Source organism: Varroa destructor, unplaced genomic scaffold (assembly GCF_002443255.2).
Source record: "Varroa destructor unplaced genomic scaffold, Vdes_3.0 BEIS01000003.1, whole genome shotgun sequence".
In the NCBI taxonomy this organism is placed as follows: Eukaryota; Metazoa; Arthropoda; class Arachnida; order Mesostigmata; family Varroidae; genus Varroa; species Varroa destructor.
This window is the reverse complement of record NW_019211456.1, coordinates 11,311,868-11,336,084: the sequence shown is the minus strand read 5'-3', so window position 1 is coordinate 11,336,084 and position 24,217 is coordinate 11,311,868. Positions and strand designations below refer to the sequence as shown.

The following is a 24,217-nucleotide window of genomic DNA, read 5'->3' as shown; positions in this document are numbered from 1 at the left end:
GTCACTAGCCTCTTAGTATACTGGATTCTGAAGATGGCGACGTCCACAAAGATGATGTTGGCGTCCAGTCAGAGCATCGTCGGTATCTCTAGTCGACCAGACGCACGATGGGTGAGTCCGGTAATCTGTCGAAGGCGGGAAGTGTCTCAGATAAAAAAAAAAGGGGAAATTTTCCTGAAGCCGAGAGATGGAAGGACGAACGGAGATCTGGGAAGGGCGCCAAGACAGAAAACCGTTTCAAGGATTGTTGAACAACTGCTACAGAGGAGTGACGGTAAGCCTAAGGAAGAAGTAGTGCGTTTTGCTGATGAGCCCAAGACTAAGAGTAAGAAGAAGAACGAAAAAAAATTATCGAGAAGGAGATAAGTCGATCAGTTAAACTTTAGCCTCTGTTGCCAGCATATATCTCGTTTATCAAGTACGAAAATACCGCTCGAGAAGGCTTGCTTATGTAGCGATTCATATAAATCATTATGCATGTATTGGGCACGGTGAACGATGTCATCGTTGATTCAAGTCGAATTGCCCGCCCTCAGGCCTCTGTTTTGATGTTACCCAAGTACACAGATGTGTGTAGACACCGCACTCGTTTTAAGATGGCAATTAAAACGTAGAGCAAGACAAAGAAATGTCACACTATCTCACCCATATAGATCTGAACGGCGTTGCTATGACGTTTTTCAACAGATCATAGACGCGAACTTTATTTTTCCAGTAGTACAAAATTAAACGGGCGCCTTCGCCTGGCAGACGCAGTAGCTAACCATCTATAGCCAGAAATGATTTCCCTGAAGACCATTGCTGGCACTTATTCGAGTACTGCAACAATAGGGCATAATAAAAATGTGTGAAACACGTTTCGATCTTCGTCAGGTGTTTAAAGCTGAGCCTAAAAATGAAATAAAGTAAAAAAAGGGAAGAGTTTTTCAAACTTAAAAACATATACGTGGCGCGTCAATTTGATGAAACTAAAAGACATATATCTAAAAGGTCTACTTTGTTATGTAATTATACTTTATAATAACATCGTTCTGTCGCCAAAATGACTAGCACGAGTAAATATATACCTTTTCTTATGTTTATTAGAAACGAAATCTGAAAACAAATTTGGTGACAATTAGTGAACGCTGACACCTACTTGTTGACACACTGATAGTACTTGATGATGGCTCTGAAGTGGGCAAAGATTGATCCGGAAGATCCTTTATCTCGACCCACAAACACCTAAAAGTAAAATATACTGCTTTACATATGAACCGTTGTTGTAAGGCCATCATTCCGTGCCCTGCACAGAATAGGTCTATGTAGATCCTATGGGTCGTTTTTCAGACTTTCAGTTAGAGCGAAAGTTTTATTTTACGCTACCGTTCCATAGGTGGGGATCGACCTCAGTAGAACAACATATAATAAATCGATGGGAATTCTATTGTGGGCTCGCAAAGATTAATATCTAGTCAATGCATCAATCGAGTTTAGCTTTAGAATAGCAATAAAAATGCTTTGCCAACCAACATCTTTAACAGATGCTAAGAGTAAACACCGCGTGGGGTGGATGTATTTAATACACTTTGACAAATACGCTCCACCCGATGCCGGATTAGACCATATAAATATAAACATAAAAAGAACGCCAGTTAATATTAAATACAGTCTCCCACGCACGACTGTAATCACTTCCGTACCCGTTGATGCGATCCGCATTTAAATTGTCTAGCGGAACTAAGCCATCACCCCAACTCACGCTTTAACTGGATAGAGGAATACATCAAAACTTCTATGTCCTCCATTGAAGTTAAGCGTCGCAAAAGTTGATCGTTTCTATTCTCCGGGCCAATTAAACCGTACTGTTTTTTTGCAATAATTTGGAGGGTTCAGGTAAGCGGTGAACTGCGAATGGGTGCAACGTTCAGGAGGACCTTTAGCCGCTAATGACTAGGATTACTTTTATAGTCTTTCTTTTAACATGAGGGTGGGACCTTCGTAACTTCGCTAAATCCTGGCGCTCACTGTATGACTATGAAAGGTTACAGTGAACGAACCTATTTAAATATCTCGTATAGAATCGTAACCGTAGAGATTACTTCAGTTTAACACCTTAGCCTTAATAGGTTCGTTTTGTTACAGTAGCTTAAATGAGATTGATCAATTACTACGGCTATCTGTTTGGCGTTTTTGACAAGATGTTACAAATTAGACCCGCTTACATTTGCTACAGTGTAAATCTGAAGATCGTTAATTGGAGGAACCCTCATACCCCGTACAACGGAGTCGCACGTGTCAAGGACTACGCAATTCCTATGGTAAAGGGCCTGGCAATGGCTTTCGCATTCGTTACTGTCGCTTACCGAGTACAATAGTGCTTGATACGAGTCGCTCAGATGAGCTTAATCACAACGAACAGGCATGAGTAAGCACACTTCTCATTATCACCATTGGCTACCAGATAGTTCAGCTCTAGGCCAACCCATAAACGACTCGAAATGTAGCCCAGAAGACATATATATATGCATCAACTACATTTTACACATTAACAGGATTTAAAGATTATTTTAGAGTGAATTGCCTATAGCCAGGCTATGAAATTGTTTGAAATGAGTCAAGAGGAGCTTAGAATTTCTTGTAAGAACAACAACTACACTGACGTAATCGAAATGGTTAAGTGTGAACTAATTAACTTAAAAGACAGAAGAAAGGACCGAATCGCAAGACCCAATAGAATGTCAATTTTTCGGCAAGACTTACTTATTTAACAATCAAATAGGTATTGCCCCACTTTTTGGAATTTAGAATTTTCCGAGAAGAATTAGATGATTGTTTCATTTAATGGTCGTGCTCACAAACATCCAATTAGGGAAGTGGGGCAACCTAAGAATCGGAATGTGGCATAGAACGAATCTGATCCAGCACAGACTACTGAAAAACAGCATAATCTTTTATTTAGAATTTCATACAAGAAGCACGTGCAGGTTGAGGTGTACAAAAAAATGTACATCTTCTTCACAGAAGACGTCTACGTGCGTGATGTCCTTTCGAGATAAGCTAAACGAGTTGTACAGCTTTTCGCAATTTTCGAGCATACGCTACATAGATAATATTATACTTACTTCTGTGTGCTATTGCCATAAAAGGCGCTCTTCTAAGGGATAGTACGGAATTTCTATAGAATTAGCAAAATAGATAAAATAATGCCATGAACTGTTAGTTACTAGGGTAGTAGTATCATCGTTGGACTATTACAAAGAGTCCACACGCCATTTTACTTATAAGGTTATCTTGTGGCCTAACATAGTTAGACGTACGATACGTGCTGATTGTTGGCTGCTGCGCTTCTTCAGGCTTTCTTGAATTGACCAAACTCCCCAATGGTGCAATCGTATAACTCTGATGAGCAATCTCGTTAGCGATACTCTATACCACTTACAACGGATATTTTACTTGTATTAGATGGCGTCTTCCTTTGCTAGCCCGTAAAGCTCACTCAAGAGAAGAGTAAATTTCGCAAAAAAAAAGTAAGCTTTAGTATCGCTTCATTCTTCTACGTGTGCTACGGATACTGTTGCCAAAAACTTCCACTTTTTGCGCAAACGCTGGGTTCAGTTGCCAGATGGAATACGAGCGGAAATTACTGATTTCGCGCCAAAGTGAAGTTCCCGTATCACAGCTCCCGTACTGGTTAATACGCTCAAGCTTTTTTCACCCTGCCCATTTTGCTACCGGCGTTCTTGGCTGCTGTTCCTGTTATCAGGATACGTAGCTAGAGAGAAGCCCCCATCCCGCTCTGCGGAACGAACAACCAAGCGCCCGCAGAAATAATCCATAATACAAAGCGACAGTTGCCTGTCTAAAATACGTCGTCCACTTCAAATGAAGCAAGCTTAAGCGGTACACACTTATAATTTTATTAGCAAACCGAAGTTACCTGAACTTATGTACATTATATAGGTGGCAGCTAAAAAAAAGTCATTAGACCTTAAAAACTTCTGATGTGCTTCCGTTATGTTATTTATGCTTTGAGATTTCTTAGATTCAGAATGGAAGACATGTTTTATAGATACTGGTAGCTTTCGTCGGTACACATTGGGTTTGTGTTAGGATACCCATAAGTTGTACGTACTTGTAGAGGGGCATTTAGCAGAAAGTACTAAAGATAATTCTGCCTTCTCGCCGTTAAGAAACAGCAGTAGCTGTTTTATTTTTATGCTGTTCAAACAATAGATTATTTTTTGGAATACACGTATAAGTATTATAAATACTTTAATACATTCATTAAATAGAGCTTCGTCGTGGTAAGTGTACCTCTAGCAACTTCGTTCTAAATAATTAGTCTCAGAATTTTGGCGCAGAAATCAAATTCTCATAAATAAGTTGCGTGGTAAACGTCAAATTGAGCGAAAGATTCAACTTAATATATTTCATCCTACAGTGCGTTAACATTAACGCTTCAGACATCTTATTTCTCGATTGTTGCGTTGAAAATTTCGTTGTCAAAGGGGGTTCAAATGATTGCCTCCTTCGTGTCCTTAAAAAAATATAGGTAGATATTAGACATATGCGGGTATATAGAGATACTTGAAAAAATGACTGTCTGTACATGTTTCGTAAGAATTTAGGATTCAATATCTAAGAAACTCACGTTAAACAGATTTTCAAAAACCTGCCCATTTGGTTATCAGGTATCGGAAGGGCAAAGCTTGCCAGTGGCACTTGAAAGCAAATGTAAGCGTTAAAAATCGATAGCATCCAGTAAATAACTTGGGAAAGCATCTTAGTTGGATGCATTCATGATGCCTCCATGTTTCCTTGCCAAAATAGATAAAAAAATGGTACTTTGCCACCAATGCTTACTCACGCGCCCTTTGATTATGAAAAGATATTCAAATTTACCAACACAAACTATGGTCTAGCGTGGCCTAACTTAAAAAGCAGTTATGTAGCACAAAGGCAAAATACGTAACTTCCTACCGGCCAAAGTAGCCAACATTAGCTTCCAATAAACTCAATGCTGTAATTATATAATGAAGCATACAAAAATATTTTGTGCAAGACTTTCTTTTTAATCTAGCTCTCAAACTTGGTTTATATCTATCATATACTCTATATAGCTAAAAATAACATACAGGTAACTCGGATTGGCCCTCCAGACTCATATTTACAGCAACGGTGATCTGAAAAAGGTTTAACTATGCTTACAATTTACGCTGTTTACTCCACTTTCGCTCATTCCTCATTACTATAGTTCGTACTTCCAATCATACCCTTGTATTCTGCTTACGGGTTGTCTTGTTGAATCACGGCCACGCATCTTATGCTGCTCCGTCGCATGCTTTGAATGTACTGGAGATACATGCCATAGTCGTTCTACAAGCTGCTGTATCTACTACTGTAAGAACAGGGATTATATAGTGAAGCTGCTTTGAAGCACGCTAGCTGGACAAATTTAGACACATAACTGCGCAAAAAAATATAACCAAAACGATCGAAAAATGGTGCTGTTATTGCGATTAGGGGCAAGCCAGCCAGTTATGGGAAACTTTTATAAAATAAACTTCTAAATCGTCTCCGCTTTTCATAAGAACCGCACAAGAATTTCCTATTTTCTATGACGTAAACTGAAGGCACGTTACATGTGACATTAGCTAAAAGGGGTCTTTCTTTCATTGTATTACGCACATTAGGAAAGAGGCCTAGCTAGTTAAATGAAGACTATTTATCTACATAGAATAGAAGCGATTCTATGGTGGAACAGTAATGAAGCAAAACCGAATGCGGCCAGGGTTAAAAAAACCTAATCAACTACAAACTCGTGTTCATACCGACGGACTTAGAGTATAGTTGGATTTACGATAAAATGATCATGCTGTAGGTAGTCGAAACAGGACAGCATGTCCTTCTATCCCTTGCATATTTATCATGAGGTATAGATTTTACATGAGATCCCTTACTAGATATAAATAATAGCTCTATTTAGAAAAGTAACGTTCAAGCGATCGACTGCGAACTTTTTGTGTTTGGCGTTCTCCGCAGAGCGAGAGGGATTGCGTGCTCTTTAAATGGCTTTAGATGGATGACGATCCATCAAGCAAAAATGTGAAATAACCTTTAGGTTGAATTCTAGATAGGGTTAAAAAAACGGCGATATTCTGGCTTTTGTTGTTTCAAGAACTCTCTGAGTAAAGACCATATATTCATATATATAGGGTTCAGCCACATATCTGGTTAGTTTCAAGGAAATATAATAAAATTGAAATAATGTTCGAACGGGCTGTGTATACTTAAGGCTATACTTTATTATCGTATTATTGGCTTCAAAAGTTCGCGGAAGTCAAGCGGAAAAATGAACGAAGCCGTTTATATAGTCAATAGCAACTGGAAGTTTACTTTAAAAAGATCAATTTTCATAGATCAACGAACGCGTGACATACGCATATTTAGCTGTGGATTTTTTTTTTAGATGTGACAAGGAATTGCTAGTAGACACTGTTCAAAGCTGGGATTACAATTTTGCAGATAACGGCTCATATAAGATATGAACACCTCTTGATTAGCACCAAATTTAACGATTTTTACGAAGGTTTCAAAGAAAGTATGGGATGACAGTTTGCAAATCAGCAGAAAGAAACACAAACTTGTTACGAGTTACTATGAGGAGAGGCGGGACAAAGGGAAGCTGCAAAATATCGTATCTACAATTACTGCAAATATTGTACATTGCTAAAATTACTAAGCTAGTTTAATAATTCAACACCTTTTACTGGCAGGATTTGCCAATTTTTCGGTCTGCTGAACGTTTATTCTATCTGCTGCAACAGCCTGATGGATCCATGGCCATACCTTAATGGCCCTTACCGACTACATCCGAAATGAGACGTTGCCTTAGTGACAGGACGTGAAACAGGCTACCACAATACACGCGGTTTTTTCCCCAGAGCAATTGTGATCGGAAAGGTCTGAAACAAACTCCGCTATGCTACTATTCCTTGGGCTCGATACAAATTATCTCTTAAAAATACTAAATAAACAAAGACGTTCACATAGATTTAAAAAGAAGAAAACACATTCAGTATACAGGCTTGGAAGACATGCAGGTTTTTACATGCCTGAAACGTTGTTCGTATGGTAAAAAATTTTTCCACTAATTTAGTTCTTCATCTGAGCTTGTAACCTTTTCCTATAAGCATTTACTTACTTATATATATATATATATATTTCAACCTAGTAAACGTATCAACTTTTGTTAACTATTCGCCGCTCTGATACATAGCGTCATATATTCATCTGATGCCGGCAATATTGGAGGTCCTGGTACGTATAACTCGCAAATAAAACGCTAAATGAATACAAGCGTTATTTAAGCAAAACTTTAACGTAAAATAGTTCCAGCCTCATCTTTTTAGTGCTGACAGAGCGTATCAGATGGACGTAAACACCTATAATCACAGATAGGACAGGAAAATTTTTTGCAGATATCTCCAGTGAGATTCCTTTGATAACGGGTATGAGATGGCAAATTGGCTCTGAATCGTAACTGCCACGAGCGAAAAACAATGCGAGTTGTACTCACTGCAATATAATCGCTTCGAGTAGGAATTTTTTATATTATCAGATCTAAGGAACTCTTGTCAAAGCAATATGTGCCGCTGACTAAACAGTTATTTGTAAGAAATACGTATTAAAACCATACATATATTATCTATAATTAAAAAAAAAAAAGCAATATATTACTGAATGTGCTATATAACTAAATACTATATAAATAAAATATTTTTCTATTAATTCAAATAAAAAAATTCATTGAGTATCAATTCAAGTAATCGATAAAGCTAAACGTTCCATCATATCTCACTATGTTTAGCAAAGGAAAGTGTTATTGGCTATCGCGATGACCACACGGTAATATTGCTCGATTGATAAACATTAGTAGTTTGTTGTTTTTTGTTCTAAGCTATTTTTGTTCATATTATCTCACATAGAGATACACTGCAGACAATAAACAGAGACAATAAACACCTGACAGCAGAGCCCGCTATCTAAGAAAATTCGACGACCGACAAGGTCATAACAGTGTAAACAACATGCTATCATAGCATTAATCTTCTGTGTTTCGGTTTATCCTTCAGCTTCGTTTTTTTTTACCTCAAGCGTGCTCTTTGCCACTGTGGTGATAAGGTGGGACAACCTGGTCTCTAAACGTTGCGTGTTAGCGCTCTGTTTTTTTCTGGCGTGCTTCCATCTACAGAATCTCTAGAATGGCGACCACAGTCTCCTCGGACGCCCTTGTTTAGCTATGATTGTAGCAGGCTCGACACTTATGTAGCAGATTGCTATTACTTCAGCATGTTTTTTAGCCTTATTATTCCTGCTTTTATAGTATCTCTCCCTCCCCCCTATCTCTCTCTCTCTCTCTCTCTCCCTTTCTCTCTGGTTTAGTCTTAGCGCTTATTCTTTTCCCTATTTTCCTCTACTCTTCGTTTTTTCTCCCTCTTTAGAGGATTCTGCCAGTACTCATCTCCCTTGGAGCAACCGACCCAGAATGAAGTCGGCTGCCACCGTTCCGCTCGATATCATTCGTCCGTCATCCCGAACCATTCTCATGACAACTCGCAAGAACTGAGACGGCGAAAACGCTTACACGACTTCCTTGGTCCTGACATTCTTTTTCTAGTTGGTACTCGTTCGATTTAACCCACACCCCAACCCGCCACGCGCTCCACATACACTTCCTTGCACTTTCCCTGCTCTGCTGCCGTTTCTACCGCTTTTGCTCTGTTCATTAACGAGATCGTAAATCGCGCCTTAATTCGATGGTGAACCCGGCAAGTGAGCTAGGGCTGACGCTAAAGCTGGCACTACCGCAAGGGCATCGAAACGTTCGACCGAACCTGATTTCTTCCCTTCACAATAAACGATAGAACGCGGGGTTCTTGTTAAAGCGGTGAACCACAACCACGGACGTAAGACAACGACGAACCAACGAACAGAAAAGGAGCAGAGCGAAAATGCGCCCCCCGAAAGGGCACTCCAAAAAAAAAAACGAAAAGCAGAACCCAACTTCCCCCTCACTGCGAGAGAAATAGAGAAAAGTAGAGAGAGCGAGAGAAAAGTAATCCGATTGATTCCGTAGTCGATCGTGACGATCTCATTCGGTATAGGGTTCCGGAGTTGCACCCTCTGGGTTTCTCTTATAACCACCACTGCCACTTATCCCCCACCAGCATCACTAGCAGCATCGGCTTGACGGTCCTGGGTTTCGTTCGGCAATGATGCCCCCAATAGACCACGACTTGAGTGAGCGAAAGGGAAGTGAAATAGTTGAAACAGCTTTAAAATGGCTAATTCAGCACATTTGCACGATGAATTGAAAACCCAGAAGTCAATATTTACAAGTGCAAAGAACTGTACTATTAGTGAAAACACTTAGTCGGAATGGCCAACATTGGAATACGTAAACTCAGGACTTAAATGATACGAGTCTTGTACGAGTCTAGGTTAGCACTTATAATTAGTAACTCACAGTGTCTACAGATATCACCAGAAATAATGTTAATGATGTATTAAAAGCATCAAACCAGAAAAAATAACAGCATTTCTACAAAACATCGCGAAAGGATTCACGTCACTTCGGCAATAGTTGCAGAGGCAGGACGCTATGTATCCTAACCAAAAGCGATCCTTCTCTGAGATACTTAACACTTCAAAGACTTGAGGAAGTTCATGTTCTGTCGTCATAAAAGAATACGTATATACATGCTAGGCCATCCGCTGTGGGTATTGTGATCGCTTATTTTCATAATTAGTTTAGAAAAGTGTTACCTTAGTTTTTGTATTTTTGTTTGCGCACAATAAATACACAGAGATGTCTTAAGATAAATACCATCGAAAAGTCAAAAACGATATATATATAACTGTAAAATTATAGGCTTCAGCAGATCACAATAGCTAAAGTGAAGTCCTATAACATTTCATTTGTATCGATTCTCCAGATCCCCTCCCAAGCCTAATTGTTATCGGGCAATGAATAACACTGTGAGAAATAGAGCCTAGACTAATTCAAGCCGTCACGACGCGTTATCAATTTTTTGCCGCTTTACGTGTTTTTTTTTCTGCTTATGTTTCTCCTCTTCATCAGCCAGCTTTCTCATTCGCCTTGAAAAAGCAGATTAGTGACAGCAGACAGTAAATTATACGCTGGTTTGGTGTGGCTTTTGATTAATGTGTGTGTGTGTGTATGTGTATGTACTTTATATCCTTCCCAAATCGCTATCCCTAAAACAGTAATTGGTTCACCCTTGCGTCGTTCGTGCGTTTCATACAGCCCAGCGTATTGCCTCATTTAGTTTCAGTGTTGCCGTGTTTCCGCCCACTACCACGCCATTCCTGCGTTCCGTTTCGTCCTTCTTTTAAGTGGGAGATTTTTTGAGAGAGCTCAACAATGGCCAAGTGTTGTTCGCATCCGCCCATTCTGCTTCGCTTTCTCTGTGACTATCTTTCGGCATCCTGAAGTCCCCCTCTTGCGTGCGTTTACTCTATTCCCGTTCTCTTTAAAGGGGGCCACTTTTACTGGGTTCATCCTGTCCTGTTCTCCTCCTACTTTGCCCTATTTGCCCAATGCATCTTAACGAAACGACGGAGGCATTATCGTTGGTTGTAGCAGCCGAAGTCACAACCAACGCAGAGACAATCATCCGTTGTGGCTTTAACTCCGCACTCGTACCGCTACCGTCATTATGGGATAATGGGGGTTGTTGTTATCGCTTGAAAAGGAAAAGACCTCCTCGTGACCGTTACCATCTCGCCCGGCGCGACTCAGCCCAGTCACCCCCACGCTATAGTCGCTTTTACCACGATGTTTAGGGAAGTCAACGGGCCGGTCTTCCGCGTACATCCTCTTTCTTCGTCTTCCTACTCTATCGCTTCCTCTAATGCCATTGTTTTTGAACCACCGCCAGCCTCCCTAACTAAACATCCCCTGCTCGGGACTTTGTAGACGCGAGCCGACGGTCCAACGTTGCAAACTAGATCAGACAAGACCTTAAGGACTGGATGCGCTATCGACGCGGTTTTGCATGAAAACTAACGCCAGTAGTCATCGTTGTAGTACTTGTAGTAGTAGCAATGATGATACTGGTGTGATGGCCGTAGTGTTGACGACGGCAGCCATTGCACCGCAAAAGAGCAGGCGAGCAGGGACAAAGACAGAGCAAGGGGAGGGGCAAATAGGGAGAGAGAAGAAAGAAGGCAGGACTTACAAAAAGCTATGCACTTTTCTTCTACTGCGCGGTCCTGTCGTCTTTCCTACTCTATGTGTAAGGCTCGGTAACCACAGAGAGCCGATCTTATGTCGTTCTCGTCGCTGCCGTTAAAATAAGAGTCGTTGGATCGAAACTTCAAATGCTTTCTCGATCTTTGGTTCTTTTTGCTCTGTCCTTATGCGCCCTCTGCTGTCGAGGCTGATGCTATCGTTCGCTGCTTATGTTCTTTTTGGGTGCTCAATTTTCCCAAGGATTCGAATCACCGACGAGGGAACGGGGATGTCTGTAATAAGAAATGCCCCGATATCAGTAAAAAGAATACCGTCGAATGGAGAGGAAGACAAATAGGCAAAAACAAACGAGCCAGAAAGCGACGCTTAGCACTGATGTTGCTACGACAATACCGAGAAATTACGCAGAGAAGCAAACAAAACAAATGACTGATGATAACGTTATTGTAATTAAGAACACAGCATGCAATAGATAACTAAAATTTGAACCAGAACTTGGATTACTTGAAATAAAATAACAGCACTTAAATTAAATTATAGTTCCTTTACACGTTTGAATGCACCCATAATTTAACGATCAAGTTAGTAAAAGCAAATACGAACGAAGTTGACGAATGATGTTTTCGCACCTATGTAACCGCTATTGTGTATTTCTTTCCGCTAACTTTTACTTTAGCTTAGATAGAGTAGAGCGACTGAATCCGTATTATGAAAATACCAGATGGCCTCGCTAATTTCATCTTATCGAAACCCAAGATTCAAGGGGCCGATCATTTCTGCAATCGTACCACATCGAGATCCATGAACGTAGCTCGCGAGAGACAAATTAGCCAGGACTCACCTTTTCACCGAAGAAGCCTACGCCTACCTGTCTTCCAACAGCAAAAAAAGGTTGGCCAAGTGGACCACACGTGCTCTATTTTGATTAAAAGTAGATTCGCTTAAGCTCAATTTCCGTAGTTCTACAAAACTACTACAACGTAGCATTCAAGAGCTCGTGTAGCTTTAAATGTACCAAAGACGTACTTCCCTACTTGGCGCACAGACCTGCAACGCGCGTTGTTTTTAAATATACTGAACATTGACAGCACGCTTGAAATCTCAATTCTTGCTAGCGATCCGTTTCTACTTGACCAATTTAGCTATAGATTGAAGTCAAACATTCAATGTACAGCGTTTGGGGGTTTTGTTTCACAAACACGGCCTGAAGTAGTATTCTGAATCGGCGTATATTTTCCGATTGACACATTTTCAAATTTCTATAATGCATAATTCTCATTGAAATTTATGTTATCGCCCACGTCCCCCCGTCCGCAATGTTATTCCGTTGCAGTTTTTAGGGCTTTTTTCATTTTACAGCGCTAGTTTTATAGTTAATAAGGGGGTGCCTCTTTCTAACAAAAAACATGCCCAGAGACGCATGGTTACTGTTGATTTTATACTCTGTAGAGTAATCTCAGATCTAGCAACTCTTTAATAAGCACACGAACTGTCATTAGTAGAAGTAACACAGCGTTGCCCGGCTATCAAGTAAGGATACAGCTGGTCGCCATGGCCTTACTCTATTCGATTCATTGCGATCGAAATCTAACCTCAATATTTGCTCGCTTTCTCTCACGTAGCATCGTGTCACTCTGTTATTCGATGAAGATACTTCCATTTAGGGGTCGTTCTACACCCCTTTCTCGTTAATTTCATTGCTCCAGTTCCTGGTTCACTACGTGCATACACTAGGGTGTATAAAGATTAACTAATAAAGAATAAGTAAACGTACAAAATTTAATTAAAAACTCCTTTGTAATTCTTTTTCCGTCTTCTATCTGAGAGCGGAAAACCTTAGACCGACGACTCTGTCAAAGGGAAATCCAAACAGACCGCCAGTTCTCCATTGACTGCATGCAGGACAGACCGGGGGCAGTTCAGCAGACATTGTTTGCGAGATCTAAATCTGGAACTCCCTCTTCTATGTGTCTTGCATGGCTTCTTCTCTCCTATGAGAACTTGTCTCAGCGGGCAAAATTCATCACGAATGGATGTATTCATCCCAATGAAAGCATGAATGCGATCAAAGCACACTGCGAACGGAAAATGGTCGTCGAGAAATTGCTGTACATGGAAAAAGTGCAGCTAGTTGAGCGGGAGAACAACGGCTATGGGGGCAAAAAAATGACCGAGCAATGCTGGTACCGCCTGAAACAACGAAAAAGGCTGTAATGCTTATAGATCAAATTCGAAGTACTGGCATAGTAACTAAGCGGAGGCAAAGCCGAATTTAAAGCTTCGCTCTTCCAGGCATTGGTAACTGATAATTATGTTCAAAACATCGAAAGTATCTGTAGTTAAATGGAGAATCTGGGAAGGAGCACCTGGGATAAGGAGCGTTAAAAAAAGATCATGACATACGAATCAGTCGGTGAAAACACATCCGTTAATGACGGCTTCCTCTTCATCTATTGATGCGGGCAAAAGGGGCTTATAAGTGTATTTCACAACACCCCACAGCTTATTAATGTATTGCGTCTTTAATCTTAATATACACCGATACTTCTTTCTCTCTAGTCACGCATTCTCATAATTACAGCTGATATTTGCGGGTCATTGATTTTCGTCATCGATGGTGCCTTATTAATGCTGCTCGCCAGAACATAAAAATTACTACATAAAATTAGCTTCACACGGCATTTTAGCCTTCGTGAAATGATGGTTGTAAGTTAGACCGCTGATAGTAAATTGGAAACGAACGTAAGTGGCCTTTTCGTCATTTATACATCTCGGGTGCGTGGCTGAATGTTTGATCAAACAACGATAAGATGCCTTCATAAGGTTGCTTTCCAGATTTCTACTGGCTTACGTAAAACGTAAATCCTTCTGGTCCCAACGTACATTACTATATGAATGTTATTAGCGTACATCTCGAAAAAAATGATCATCGAAAAATCATCATTAAGTCATCGAAAAATATCTGTATCTATAAAAATAACAGTCAATTTAGTACATTTTGTCAAGGTGGGACAAGGATTGTATCTTTCAGGACTTCATACAGTTAACCTATTTTAAACAAATTTGATCCTCTTAATCGCTTTGCCTTGTTACAACGCAACATCTATTTCGTGTGGGCACGAAACTTTTTGTTCTATGATATATATAAATACAAGATGAATAAAAGTGAAGAATTATAAAATAATGAAAGACAGGCAACAACTGTTATTTAAGCTTCTCCAGTTTTACGTAGTTGCTTACTTAGTCTTTTCAAAATTTTTCCGAAGGCGAACAGAAAATTAAATTCATCTTTACGCACACCTTCTTAGTAGTAAATAGAAGGGCCATGCACTCACGGGCAGGCTTCAGGCGACGGAGGCTTACGGACGCATCGGACTTGAGTTTTGAAACAGAAAAAAGTTTTCGTACAAATGCGGTGCCTGTCGCTGATCCAGCTCTTTCACTCTACCGTTTGAGCTATATTGATGCCAAGATGAGTTGCCCCTGTTGGCTTCACAGGTAGGACGGATAAAGGACGGAATAATGCAATAGATTGTACTACTGGATCCGTCCAGGCGCGCGATAGCCGTAACCAGCAGCGTAACTGGCGTTATCACTGTTGTGTCCGCTCACCGTTTCCCGTTTGCGTGCTATAGAATAAATATGTGCAGAATTCTCATGACCCTTTTGCCCGTCACTAGGTGGCATGTTACAGTCAATCGAACGAAAATTCAAACAGATAGAAAAATAAACGCGGTAATAACCAAACAGAGTAAGTACGTTTTTTGCGGCAATCAACAACTTAGGGTGGGAGCGACCCTGGAAGCACGAATTAGTTTGAATAAAATACCATATATTTTGTGTATTTCCTGTTACGCAATTAAGCACATGTCTCACATCTGAATTATTTTTTTTTTAATTGAGATAAATATATTAGTAGCCATAATGAGAAGACACGTGCACTGTTTATTTGCAGGGGCTTGAGGCATCGAATCGAGATACGAATGCGGAAAATATGAGGCAAGATACGTTTCCTCGGTAAACATAATTGTTATCCCGAAGTCGTCGAAGTTACTTTTTTAAGTTACGTCTCCGTTGGAGCGTTGATGTCCTCTGGTTCCAGAAAACTGTACTATTCGTTTGATCATGCGGTTACGAGGTGAAAATTTGTCTCACTAATTGATTGAAATAGTAGCAATAACTTTCGATGCTCTTAGCATTGTGATGTAGTCTCTTCTATGGAGGTGAAATCCTTAAATCCTTGACAGTAGATATATATAAGACAGGTATTTGTTGCAAACGAACTCCGCGAAAATTTAGCGGATCTGTATGTTGTTGTACGTTGAATTAATTCCAGTGGTAGAGTTCGATTGTTCTTGAATGTTGTTCACTGGAAATTGTTTCAAACAAAGCTATGGTTCCGTTTGGCAAGCGTTTTTCGTTCGCGTGATATTTTTTCTATGTTTGTCTACACGACGTATGTTCTCATGCAGGGATTTGGCCAAATGTAGAGTAGTGCAATTACCAGGTAGAACGGGCCTCGTTTGCAATTTGACCGATAGAAAGTCAGTTGAACTTAACTTTCTCAAAGCGATTGCAGAGTCAGTACTTATGTGTTCGAGGCGCAGTGGAGCGGGCTTGGTGTCCCCTCAGTTTTTTATGCACCCTTCTAGCGTAGGGATGTAAGAGAAAGGCGACGCGCTCGTCAAAGCCCGCCGACCATTGCATAGAGTGGCTTCTACAATACCATCTTTTCCAAGGCTTTTAAATCTCGGTTTTGGTAACGCTGGTTGGGAGAATGCTTCATGTGTTGTCCTGTAAGCCCTCGCGCTGATCGCTCCCTTACAGTATGGAAAAAGGCATGCGCATTCAGCTTCCTGCAAAACCGACTCATGCATGATAACCTTAAGCTACAATGTTTGAATTTCGACAAAAGTTGCTTTTCAAGGACTAGCATTGATTGGTCTTAGGGAGACGGGCCGTTAGCTCTCATTGGTGGATTTAGTCTGCATATATTTTTGTCCTTCAAATGCTTGATGTGAACATTATTCTAATGAACTTAATACTCTGATGCCAACTAGCAATTTCAGCAACGCAGCTTTCAGCCATCCACAGTATAGATATATATATATATATGTCATTATAATCTTTTTCTTTTAACTAGCTTTTTGTGTCGTGGCTGCACACAGGAATTCCCCTTAATTTATTCCTATTACCTCCTACTATTTATTCCTTAACACAATAGATAATTAAGTTACGAAAGTTATAAATGGTCTGTTTCTTTATTAAATGGAACCCGATTCAGCTTGACGTTGAGCACTCTTGTGCCAGAAAAATAGTGGTGTTTCCTGCAAAAACTACTGCAATCCAAGCAATAATATACAAACTGTGCTATCCTAGACTACAATATTTCTCAATGTTTTGAGTTTTATGTCCGTTAGGCATTGCATCGGACATGCGGCCGGTTCCCAGCACGAAACAAGCGTGTTTATGCCCGTGTTCGAACTTAGACTACGCCTAAGATCACACTACTACTTAGATGAGAACTTAGATTTCGCCATCTACGGTAAAACACGTAACGCTTAGGAGCGCTGAAAGGCCTTCGAGTTATAGCATATCTCGTTAAGGGCGTTATATATCTGTTGAATGATCTTCTCTGGAAAGGGTGAATGGATATATTTGGGAAGCTGCGGTAAAGGTGAATCACGGATGGAAAGAGTTGATATTCGTTTCCGTTACTGAACAAATGTGAGACACTTAAATTGTGCCATCTAGTTTCCTACTGCATAATTGTTCTAATCAATTAATAAAGCTTTTCGCGAGCCTTTTAGGTTAAAAAAGAACAAAAAAAAAAAACAATTCAACCTGTCACGGTATAATACCTACAGGTTTCTGACGCGAGGCTACTTGATTCGTGGACAGTCATTATTCTATGAGGACATTATGATTTAGATATGATAGTAGATCCTGTTCGTTTGACACACTCAATGACCGCATATGGTAGAACGAGAAAGGTACCTGTTAAGTCGCTGTGATAGGACACTTGAAATGAATCGGTAGAATATACATGTCACTGAAGTGACAAGAGACTGCCACACGAGATGGACAATGGACACGACCATCGGAACGTTGTATTCCGCACGATAAGGCTATTCAAGCCAAAGCGGTGATATTGCACGATATCGAAAGCAGGCCTCAAATAATCTAGAACTCTTATCGATCACTGTAAACATTTGAAGAGTGCAGCCAAAATACCTGTAGCAGACGTCAATAGCCCAGTTTTACTAGTGTGCATTATCGTTGTATGGGATCAACCTGAAATTGCTACAACGAGAATTCGCGCATATGCGGCAATAAGAAAAAAATGCAAAATCGAATTCATACAATGTATCTGTTTAAAGTATATGTCTATTAATACAAAGTGTAATTGATCATAAGCAACGGTAACTGGCTCCAGAGGGCAAGCATACATTCTCCTACAAGTAAACAGGAGATGCTCTGCCCCTATATAAAGTAGCACTTAAGTTATTGCTTTCTCGCAATTATACAGCGCATCAAAGAAGTGGTTAAGCGAAAAACATGCTACTATTAATAGAGTTTTTCAAACTTGGTAAAATAGGTAACGATTTCCAGAAACCCGTTAGCACGTTATGCTACCTCATTGTAACCTAGGGCTAAAGTAAGGACAATTGAAGTAATTGTGAATGAAAATTATGGTATAGGCCAAAACAGCCTAGAATCAAAGTGGCAACAGCTTCGCATTAATATAGTTTACAGTGGCTTACAACGCGCCTGGAGAAAGCTATGAACCAGTTAGTAGAGCTGAGGTCTACTATGAGACAAATGTATGCGACAGAGCTGCCGTAAATCCTACGCGAAAAAATAATAGACACACTTGTGACTTTCATTCTTATGTTTAGCTGTTTGCCTGTTTTTTTTTTTCTAAACGTTACTTACAAATAGGATTTTTATTGATTTTAACAACGACAAATATGTACCGAGTCTAACTTGTCTATCAATAGACGAAGCCAGTGACTTAGAAACCTCATCACGTCTTTGAAAGGTACGTATGAATTTTTCCCCTAGCAGCGCATGGGAGGTTAACAGAAAAGCAAGCGGACACTTCGTCCATTTGTATGGGAAAGAGCATGTGATTTGTGCCTTTGCCAAGTAGTCTAGTCCATCCCCTTCGCTTTTCTGCTTAGAATTTTCGTGCTTCTCTAAATACTGGACCCTTCAAAGCTTTAATGCTTCAAAAACATTGAACAATACCATACGTATGATAGATCCTATTGTAAATGAGTCTCTTGGCTCGGCGCTGGCTTTTGTAACGATCGTATGAGATGCTATTATCGAAAGCTTTCTGACTTCAGAAGTGCAACACAGGAATTGAGAAGTATTGTTTACATAGAGACATTGCAGCAGCGTAGCGGAGGTCAGACCAAACGAGTGTTCGTTTAGAAACGAGGAAAGAGGACATGATTTGAACAAAGTAACGAAAAATAAAAAAAGCAAAGCCTAACGACGAAAGCCCTAATTGAAGAGCAGCGAAGCTGTTCTCCCACCGTCTCTGTAGTCGAGTCATGCTTCAGTGCCAACCACTCCACATTAAACGTGCAGAGTAGTTACGCGATCGGAGTGAAGTCCTCACTTACCACATGATCCCTTATACTCATCGCAGGGCCAAGATGCTGGGTTCTGAAAATATATATTTAGTTCTCAAATTCGTACATCGCTAAAATCTTGCGACAAGTTAATAAGTTGCGAAGGTGATCGTTGTTATTCAAACTAGCTTGAAGCACGATGCCTGCTTTTACTGCCCATATGTGAATTCCATATGATTATCATATGTGAGCGTACTAGGTTATATTTATGTTGAAAATTGATAGTGAAACAAAGCAGTTTAAAATGAAGTGGAAGAGGAACAGCCAACATAAAATTGAAGGCGGGAGATTACTTTGTGCGATGGCTAAGCGTATTCGCTCAATGTGGGATTTTTCTAATTTTTTACTTTATAATGACTCGAGTATTAGATCTGCTATACATCTTATTTAAGGTTGCCGTATCCATAACATACGAAGTACTACTAACAGTTCTGAAAGTAGATATTCTCACAATGAGGTCAAATCCGGAAAGGGCCTCATATTTCTGCAGGAAGATTCAAGCAAACGAGAAAATATGCAAAAGAGAGAAGAATATGGGCCGGAAAGTCGGCTGCATGATTCAGGCAACTAGATGTTTAGTTTTTGTCGGTGTGTAACTGGTTTGAAACATCTAGACGGCTAGAAGAAGGCCGTTTCGTGCTCAACCCAACATATGGAAACGCACTGACAACCATGTCAAAATCTACCAAAAAAAATGTGCGGGAGACACCAAAGATACATGGCGAGGTGGACCATGAAAGTATCAAGATGTCTTATCGCTTTCGAATTTTCTGACAATTAAATGAAAACTTTGTTGAAAATAAAAAAAAGCCCGAGCTATATTAGATTCTTTGACAGAATGAACACAGATCGGGCTAATAATGGCCCCCAGGGCAGAACTGATTACCATAGCAGTGGATAGATTGACCTACCGAAAAATAACCAGAGAACTAGAGACACTATATAGATGTGAATGAATACCGGCTCAGTTTTTAGTGAGCGAAGAGTCACATCTGAACCACTACAGCATTACTGTCGAAAGGCAAGTATCGAAAGTGGCTAGGGATTGTTGACAGGACAATCTAAGGAAGTAAACAAGCAATAAGATAAGCTCTACGACGAAAGCGGCATCTACTTACAACAACGACATGGGACGCTGATAGCAAATACTCGCCTGTGCAGGAACCCTTCACGACAGGCATTGTCAACACCTCGATCCTAGTACTTAAGTATGCTGTATTAGGTATGGGATGAAGCCAAAGGCAATAGAAATCTGTTAACAGAGCAGGCTGTGTTTAAAGGGGCCTGGTGATCAAGGTGTTCCCCACGACAACTACCAGCCACTGCAATGAGTTGCGAGCGGAAAATAGGGCAGGCTGACGTTAGAGAGATGCTCGATTCTCGTCTCTGTAACGGCTGCTACAAAATGCACCCTTTAGAACAACAGCGTCAGCTACGTTACGAGGGCATGTAGGAGGTAGTACGACTAACGAAAGGAACGATCGTAGAGGAAATTTTTCTCGAGGCGACATGTAAATTAAATGTTGTAAAAGGCCAAACAAGCAGAGCACAGGTGGGGCCGAACGAAGAAGAAGATATGTTGTAACCTACAATGTCTTGTTCAGCTCGAGTCATATGCAGACGTTGAAAAGGGATCCACGATGACTGCGACGAAAGGGGGTCATTACGTTGACACCTATTAGAGTGCAGATCGAAATGAACACGAGGAGCTAAAAAATAAACGCTGCAGGGTATTTCGAAGACAAGTCATTCTGAAAAATTTGTACTGCAGCTCAGCCCAACAAAAGCGAATTTACAACTATCGTAGCGAAGAAAAATGCTACCATGCTCGATTTTCCGTTTAATCGTATCTAATACGTGTTAAAACCATGAAAATTGTGTGCCTGTTGAAGTTCGTTGATGTAATTAGTCTAAATAAATGTCGATGGATTTTTTTTTTGAAGTTTAGCAAAGATGTGCTGGCATTGTGAACCGTTGCTCCGTGGAAATATTCGTTTGAATATACGTATATTCCCGACGGATTATTTACTAAATATTTAACAAAAATCAGAGTTTATCGGTTACTCCAATGAATATACATACGTCTTATACATGTAAATATCTAATCAAATGCTCTTCAACTCAGAACGGCGTGGCAAGAATACAGGAAATAATTGCGCTTCCTGCGGCCTTATACGATAAAAAGGATGCGAACTTGAACACAACCAAAGCTAAAGTACGGATTACTCTAGTCCTGATCACCCTATCTTAAGCGGACTCTGAATGCTACCGTTGTCCTGCATAGTATCTAGTTAACTTCAGTTAGCCTTGAATCTGAACGGACGAAAATTATTTGTCCTGTTATCCTTATCACTAGCAGTTCTTGTTAGCTTTTACAATGAACCAGTCAGTCGGATAGGCTGGTTATCCAGCTACATCAAACAATACTATAGTAGGTATATTTATATAATAATATCTTCATATGACCGTTCTAATACTCCATTATCAATATCTCGTTCGGCTGGCCGACGTGCTCACTTCAAACACTAGTATCCACGCGTATGCGGCTTCAAAGACAACCTTCGATTACCAAAAAGCTTTTTCGTTCAAGCTCGCAGCCCGTGGTGCCATATATAGTGCATCTTATTTGAGCTGTTCTGATTGCTGAATACAGTGTTCTCAGCCAGTGCATCCGCCCTCACGCCCCCCACTGACATCTTTGCAGTGATGGCAGCTTCCTCACTATCGTCTTGTTCAGAGAAAAAGAAGACAATCAGATCATCTAAAATAATATCATTCAATCAAGTCTAAGAGCTCTCAGCCTGTTCAACATGTCACACAACATTCTCGTTTATTTTTATTGTACGCACACAGATAATAAGATGTTCATTGTCCAGGACAGACTTCTACAGCAATGCGAACGTATCGTTTAGCTGTTAGGGGGTGCCGTAAATTAGCGAAACGATCACCCCTCGATACAACAGTGGTGTTGAGGCTGATTGCAAACCGAAAAATGTATGCACCCGGCAAATTTATTGATTCGTCTTCGAGTAGGTACGTGACAAGCATAGCGCGAACCTTGTCCGTGCCTGCCTATACCTCCTGCAGCTAAATAGGTTCGTCATCATATGCCTCTCTGAATCGGATCAACCTGTAAGGTTGATTCTTTTTTGTTTAAAGTATAGGTAGAAGTCTAGTGCTTCTTCGACGCAAAAGCAAAAATGGCTGCGTGAGGTCAATCTCATTTTAGGTACATCTGATTGTGAGCGTGTTACCGATAAGGAGTAGTAAACATTTCAAAAATATTTCCAATCAATATTGCCCAGACAGTCTTGCCATTCTGTCTACCGATTAAGTTTTGATAAATAAGTTACTCGTCTACCTACTTTTTACGACTGTCAAGTACTTGCTGAAAGAATGCTACCGTAGAAAAAACCATCACCGAAGACTGACTAAGTCTACTCCGGTATGACCACAGACTTGCTTTCGCACACGGGGCAAAACTAATCGCCCTCTCAAACATAGATAACTGCTAAGACCAAATAATCCTTGGCTGGGAAAGCTAAACGCCGTAGCAACCCGTGTGTAGTAAAGAGAATATTTTACTAGACAGATATTTATTGGACATATTTGATACAATGCCTTTCGACAAAACTGAGTTTTCAGTGGATATTAGAGGTCTGAATATCGAAGACAGCAGTGTACGATATAAACTATAATGACTCATAGGACTCAAGGCTCATGCGCAAATATTTCCGGCCGAATGGCCTAATGGCATGCCCTGCAGTTCACAAACACCCATCGGATGTCAAATGGCCACATTACGTATTTCAAATGGGATTATTAGCCGAAGTCTGGGAAAATATAGCAGATGTATAGCGAACTCCCGTCCCAGCAGAATGTTTGCATTGCATAAGATATGACTTGGGTCATTTTGTTGCTCCAAGTCTTAATTATCGACGGATGACAATGTCCGCTCAACGACTTTCTGCTAAAACGTCATATTGTGCGTCAATATTCCATGAATTGTCAAGGTCCAGTCGTCAGTGTAATCGTACTAGAGAGATTCACTCCTTATATAACAGCGGTAGTTTTTCAAGCAGCTTATCGATATTATGACACCTCACAAAAAGGAGTAGGACCGATTGTATATAAATGATCGCAAACCGATCGAGATATCTAATACCAATCGATCTCTATGGAGTAATCGGTGTTAAGTTAATGAAGGATGGTATGATACATTTCTTGAATGAATAATAAGATCAACAGAATCAGCAAATCCAGCACCAGCAGCTGCTAATTACTGCCGTGTCCTAACGCAGAGTTTCTGCTTGAGCGATTGCAAAAGCAGCTTCATCAAACCCTCGGATGCTCGATAAAGTGCCATCACCGGGCGCCTCTGAAGAGCTCTAAAGTTGAGCGGATCCACATACGTGTATGTACAATGTGAATTGATAGACAGCTAACACCGTTTAGGGTCTCTCATGTAAACTCGTTGATCATTCGGCGACAAATTGTGTTTATATTGGTTTTGTGCCGGAAGAGGACCATTGTACGTAAGAAATATATTAACGCAGACAATTTCGTTGGAAAAACATATCTATAAAAATTAATCTGTCCTCAAGTTTTAATTGAATTATCCCACTGTCCACTGTCGTCTATTATCATACGAGGATAGCCATAGAGCCATCCGGATCGCCTCCAGACGATATTGACTGTTCGCTCTTTATCGACATTCTTTATCAACGCTTCCCTTTGCGTTTTTCAATCCAACCACCTCTTCAACCTCAGAAATACCTCATTGAGTAATTTGATTGCGAGCCATCCTCGTACATATGTATGTAAATATATAACGGCACGGTAAGGTCAGCTGCAAACTACTTCAATCAGTCTCGTGGTAAAAGTCGTTTGGAGTGAAACACGTTTATGCCGCTTCGCTAGACAATAATGTAAGTGAGAATTAATGTATTATATATCTGAATAATTGCAATTCTTACGTTTCTATGTGAAATTGCAACATGATCGTATTTTCGCATTTAAGCGCAACTAGAGCGCTATCCGGGGCTTAGTTTCGTAATTGTTTTAGCATTAATCACACACTCGATTACCCGTACAGAGGCAAAAGGCTACTCAGCTTATAACGTCTAATAACAGCCAGCTATTCCCTAATAGTTCCTTCCTCAATGCCATACATACATATTGTTATCGTGTAACGCACGCTGAGCACGTTTGCCGATGCAACACAACTGTTACACGTACTTGCACACATTTGATGATAGGTCACCGCGGACAACACCCATAGCCAGTGCCGTATTTGTAAACAGTGATGGGGCAT

The 24,217-nt window shown here is 40.4% G+C and overlaps 1 long non-coding RNA gene across 1 annotated transcript; it reads right to left on the bottom strand.

Annotated features, from left to right (window-relative positions):
• Positions 1 to 651: 651 nt before the first annotated feature.
• On the bottom strand, positions 652 to 24,193 carry LOC147756519 (uncharacterized). The gene is made up of 3 exons (XR_015324377.1): positions 24,079 to 24,193; positions 1,139 to 1,224; positions 652 to 889 (listed from the first exon to the last, which is right to left on the bottom strand). It is a non-coding gene; the product is annotated as an uncharacterized LOC147756519 (long non-coding RNA).
• Between the last annotated feature and the right edge of the window lie 24 nt (positions 24,194 to 24,217).